This window comes from Cricetulus griseus, chromosome 2, assembly GCF_003668045.3.
Source record: "Cricetulus griseus strain 17A/GY chromosome 2, alternate assembly CriGri-PICRH-1.0, whole genome shotgun sequence".
NCBI classification, from domain to species: domain Eukaryota; kingdom Metazoa; phylum Chordata; class Mammalia; order Rodentia; family Cricetidae; genus Cricetulus; species Cricetulus griseus.
The window spans coordinates 256,461,371-256,467,204 of NC_048595.1; positions in this window are offsets into that span (position 1 = coordinate 256,461,371).

The following is a 5,834-nucleotide window of genomic DNA, read 5'->3' on the forward strand; positions in this document are numbered from 1 at the left end:
CCCGAGCCCCTCGCCACTGCCAACACCTCACCTAGCCCCCGCCGCCATCTTCCTCCGCCCTCGGCAGCCCCGCCCCCGTTAGTACATGGACAGTTCTGATTGGCTGCCACGGAACTCTGACGCGGCCGGGAGTCGAGGCTGGAGCCGCCACAAAGCGAAAGGAGAGCGTGCGCCTGAAAATGAGGCGGGCCCCGGGGCGCTGGCGCCCCCTTGGGGTGAGGAGGGCGGAGCGTCAACGCCTGGGGCCTTTCTCCGGTGTGTGTGGGGGGGGGTCCACCGAGCAGTGAGAGGATTGGACTGTTGCCGAGGAGGAGGAGGATTTGGGCATGCCATGTTGTCCATCTCCTCTCTCGGCCGAGACAGAAACGATTCGAGCTAAGTAGACGCCGGGCCTTTAATGCCAGCACTCGGGAAGCAAAGGCAAGCCGATCACTGAGTTCGAGGCCAGCCTGGTCTACGGAGTGAGTTCCAGGACAGCCAGGCTATACACAGAGGGAAACCTGTCTCAAAAAGCAAAACCAGAGTGAAATCTAAGTGAGTTGGAAATTAGAGAGAATCCACCCCATCAGCAAGTGCAGATTTTGGAAATCAATCCCCAAATAGGTGTTCCCAATGTCTAGAGTGTTCTTGGAGAGGTCTCATTCACAGTCCTTTGTCCAATCCTCCAACCAGAATAAACCTTCCCAGAGTGGGAATAAGGCCCTTCAGCATAAGATGTGGAAACAACGGCCATGGCATCCCTCACAAGTCAAGCTCTGCCGCTCATCCTCAATAGACCAATGAAACAAGTGACAGTGAGAGCAGAAAAGGGAAAGTGAGTCAATATGGCCACACTGAGAAGAGGATCAGAGTACACACACACACACACACACACACACACACACACACACAGAGAGAGAGAGAGAGAGAGAGAGAGAGAGAGAGAGAGAGAGAGATTTTAAGTGCATATACAAAACAAGAGGTATGTATAGCTATGAAGTCCTGGTCAAGGTGGGGTACCACCCACCCACCCATCATTGTCTCTGCCCTAGTCTCTTCCACACGAAGAGTGTGGCAAGTTGTGTGAAGTCTTTCCCCAAAGACAAGTCCTCTCCTGGCCAAGTTCCAGGCTTTTCCTTCTCTCAACATGAGACCCTTGAGGAAATTCCAATTTCTTGGAGTCCATTTTGTTTCAATAATCCAACAGCGAGATGAAGGGCACAAGTGCTCTAGACTCTTCATCGATGCCAGAACAGTCACAAAACCCTCATGGCTGCTCACTACTCATATGCAAAAGGCAGTCCACCTGATGACCTAGTCGCTCCATTCAGTCAAGTAATTCTGACCTCCAATTATGAGTTAGGTTCCAGTGGATGGGGAAAAGGGCATGGTGCCATAGTCATCGGCCTAGTCGTCTCTGCCATCGCATATAAAGTGACCTCCAACCCTGTTATTTTACAGCCTGGAGCTCTAGCCAATCTTCACTAAACTAAGGCCAGTCTGAGCTTCCCTGCAGCAGTTCTGGGTAATTACTGCTGCTTTTGCTTAGGCTCTTCCTTCTGAATTCCTTTCCCAGCTTGGTGTTACCCAAATCCCAACCCATTTCTCAATGCTCACTTACCACCATGTCTAACTGTAACATATTTGTGTATGACATTTTCTTACTAATATGTAAATATATATTTGAATCTGTAATACAGCTAGTTTTTGTTCTGTACAGTCCCCTTTTCCAACTGGGAGATGTCTACATGCCTTAATTTTTTTTTAACCATTGGCATCTTTTTCTTTTCTTTTTTTCCTTTTCTTTCCTCCCCCCTCCCCCCCCTCCCCCCGAGACAGGGTTTCTCTGTATTGCTTTGGAGGCTGTCTTGGAACTCACTCTGTAGACCAGGCTGGTCTGGAACTGACAGAAATCCTGTCTCTGCTTCCCAAGTGCTGGGATTAAAGTTGTGAGCCACCAACGCCCGGTTTCATTTCTGTTTGAAAGACTTGCTTTGCTTTTTTTTAGTTTAAAACTTGAATCTCATGTCCATCTTGCAAGTGTTCCTGCCTGTGGCAGCTCACCCTGAGAAGTGCCGGCTTCTCAGTCTGCTAGGCACAGCTCTTCTGGTAGTGGACAAAGTGGTGGGAGAAGGGAAACAGTAAACAGCAAGATGCAGTGTCTCCACTGGCTGCCACTTCATGTTCAGCAGCCCAGACGGACATCTAAGGAAGCTGCTGGACATCCATTGCGAGCTGTCTGACTGTTCCAGAGGCACCGAGCCTGACCCTCTCAGCCAACAACCTACCATGTTTCTCTGGTGCACTCTGATCTTTGCTCCCGTGCTTGCTACGCTGGCAAGACTGCAGGCATCGATCTCATGTCCTGTTGGTCAATTCTCAGATCTGCAGCAGCTTTAGGGCTGTGAGAGATTTCTGGCCACATCTCCACCTGGCACCACTCTCTGATGTGCAGCTCCTTCAGCTCTTGGTAACTGTTTTCCTCCTAGAATAGCAAAAGCAGGTAAACAATTCCTCTGTATTAAGGATGTTCAGCCTCCTAAGGGATAGAACCATGGACACCACTTTTCTGCCTTTTGCCTCTCAGTAGACTAGAAATGGAGGTGTCTTTTGTTGTTGTTGTTGGGTTTTGTTTGTTTGTTTGTTTTTCGGGACAGGGTTTCTCTGTGTAGCTTTGGAGCCTATCCTGGCACTGGCTCTGGAGACCAGGCTGGCCTCGAACTCACAGAGATCTGCGTGCCTCTGCCTCCTGAGTGCTGGGATTAAAGGCATGCGCCACCAACGCCCAGCGAAATGGAGGTGTCTTGCAGAGGGCAGTTCTCTGTGTGACTTTGGACTGGCGTACTTCTCCCTCTTTCCTGTGGTTCTCAGGAACACCTGTAGATGTGCTTAGACTATAACACTGTAACATTTAGAGTGTAACACTGTAACACTGAGCTTCTGCCCTCAACAGCTGGGGTCTTTGTTCTAATACCATCTGGACAGGATGCTCTTCAACGCTATAGCTTAGCAAATTGTCCAGATTATAAAACACAGCACAGGTCACTTTCTGGAGTGCCTCTTTTTGTAGTGGAAGAGAGCCATTTGAAAATGAGATAGCATCCTCCCAGGAGAGCTTTCAGGGACAGACACATGTCCTAGACTTCTGTTGTCCCCTCCTGCCTACCTATAATAAAAGCACCTGGTTGGGGGTACATTTTGCCCCATCAAACTCAGGCAATAGTAAAAGTGTATCCAAGATACAGTGGTCTAGCACTGCAACGCACCATGAATCTGGCAGTGGTTTCCAACCCCATGGCTCATTTCTCTACTTTGAGAATGCCTTTCACTCTCAGCTGCTCTTCTGAAATAACAGAAAAGCCACAGTGGATATCTCTTGCTGCATTTTCTTATTTGTTACCCCCCCCAAAGGAAGTAATTTTAAGGAAATTTGGGTTTCAGAACATTAAAGTCCTGACTTATAAACACATTTAACCTAATACAACCTAAATTGGACCAGGAACAAAAGTAATAGTAACAGTGCAGAGTAATATAGCCTGAGATAGTCACGAAGCCCCAAATATTTCATGGTCAATATTTTCTTTACCTTTCCATTATAAAATGCATTATTTTAATTCTCACAATGAACAAATGATCTGTGTAGGCAGGTGAAGCCACTTTGTTTGTGACCAAAAAAAAAAAAACCTAACATTTTACATATAATTAAGAATAGTGAATAAAGGGGCTAACAGGATGCCTCAGTAGTTAAGAGCACTGGCTGCTCTTCCAGAGGACCCAGGTTCTATTCCCAGCACCCACAGTAGCTCATAACCTTCTGTTAACTCCAGTTCTAGGGGATCTAACACCATCTTTTGGCCTCTCTGGGCACTGCATGGGCATGGTACACAGATATGCATGCAGGCAAAACATCTATACACATAAAAAAATGATGATAAATACAATATTCAAAAATAGTTTGTTAATTTAAAGAATAATGACTAAGGAGCCTGGTTCTGGCTCAACAGACCTGAATCCTCCCACTTAGCCCTTCCTCCCTTTCCTGCAGTCTTACCAAAGTGGGGCCAGCTCTGTGAAGGTTCCTAGTGGTGCCCATGGGCCCCAGTTAATGGTGTTCCTGGCTTCTTCTGATTGGCCTAAGAGCTAAAATGACGGTGTGCTTGGAGTGCCTCCCGTGTCTGGTCTGCCGTGAGTGCTCAGGGATTTAATCAGCTGCAGTAATTTAATCAGATGAGATAAAATTCCAATCCACATGCTATTTCTGTTCTAGAGAACTGTAACCTTATAGCTGAATTCCTACAAATAGCCTTTACTGTGGAATTTTTGCCCCTCCACTATGTGGTAAAAATAAAGAAGCATGAGTAGTGAAAGAGGAACAGCGTGGTCTTCGGTTGGCTATGTCCACCAACAATATGTCTGACCCACGGAGGTCCAACAAAGTGCCGAGGTGTAAGCTTCTGTCGAGGGAGTGCAGCCCAGCTTTGGACTACCGGACACACTAGGCCACACGAATCTCTGCGGCATGATGGGCCCCGTGCTTAAGCTGAAGTGATGTGCTTGGGTGGCCATCTGCTGTTCCTTGGAGGACACGGAGCAGGTGATGAGTAGCTTCATGTTCTCAGTGCTCATGTCTTCAGCCCGTGATGCCCCACGGGGATGTCACCTAGAGAAACTGGAACCTGCACTCCTACCCACGTTCTCTCTGGCCTAGCCTTTGACTGCCTCCACCCTGCCCCCAGCTGCTGTCCTAAACTTACCCGAGTGTGGTCTCTGGACTCCCAGCTGAATGGAGGGAAGTTGGCCCTTTCTTTGGGGTCCTACTTCTGCTTTGACAAAGGGGTAAACCCACAGACTTCCCTTTTATCTTCCCTCCCCTGGCCACTGTATGGGAGACACTGTTCATGTCTCTAAGTATTCACTTTTTTCTTGTTACAAATTTTCGACTCTGAGAAAAAATAATATAAACGGACATGGTCTAGCTTCTGGATCTTGAAGAATAAAAAACCCTAACCCTAACCCTGAGAAGGGAGAAGAGGAAGGATGCAGAGGTCATGAGGGAACAGAAAGGTTGAGTCAGGGGAAGAATAGAAGAAAGGATATGTGATAGGTAGGGTTTTAGTTGGGGGGATGGTAGGGGAGGACGGGAGGGAGAAGGGAACTGGGATTGCCATGTAAAACAATCTTGTCTCTAATTCAAATAAAAAAGGGAAAAAAATGGTTATTTGGGAAAATCCACTCTTTCAAAAAAAAAAAAAAACAAATGAATAAATACAATGAAAATTACTTAAAAGCACCCTATGTCAAAGGTGCAAGTGCCCAAAGTGAAACTGGGAGTTGAAATTAATATTTGTAATGATATCCTTGGTAATAAAAGTTTAAAGCTTTCAAAAGAAAGAAAATTAAAATGAAAAGAAATGCATGGCAACATTATACTGAAGTTGTCAAAAAAAAATGATCTTGAAAAGAAAAGTAAGACAGCTCCCAAATATATAACACTGCCCCACACAGCTTCAATGGCTTAGCAAGAAGTATGCATTCCCAGCAACTGAGGAATCTGTATTGAGGTACCATTGTCTCCCACGCTACAGTTTACATAAGTGCTCACTCTTGCTGTTACACATTCTGTAGGTTTTGAAAACTCTACAATGTTTCCACCATTGTGCTATATATAATACATAACACCTTTGGCCCGAAAAATTTATTTGTTCTCAACTCATTCCATCCCCCTTCCAGCTAAATCCTGGCAACCACTAATCCAGTAAGTTTCCACAGTTGTCCCATTTCCAGAACATTGCACAGTTGAAGTTACACAGGAAGTAGGCATTCAACTGCTTTCTTTTATTTAGTATGGATTAATG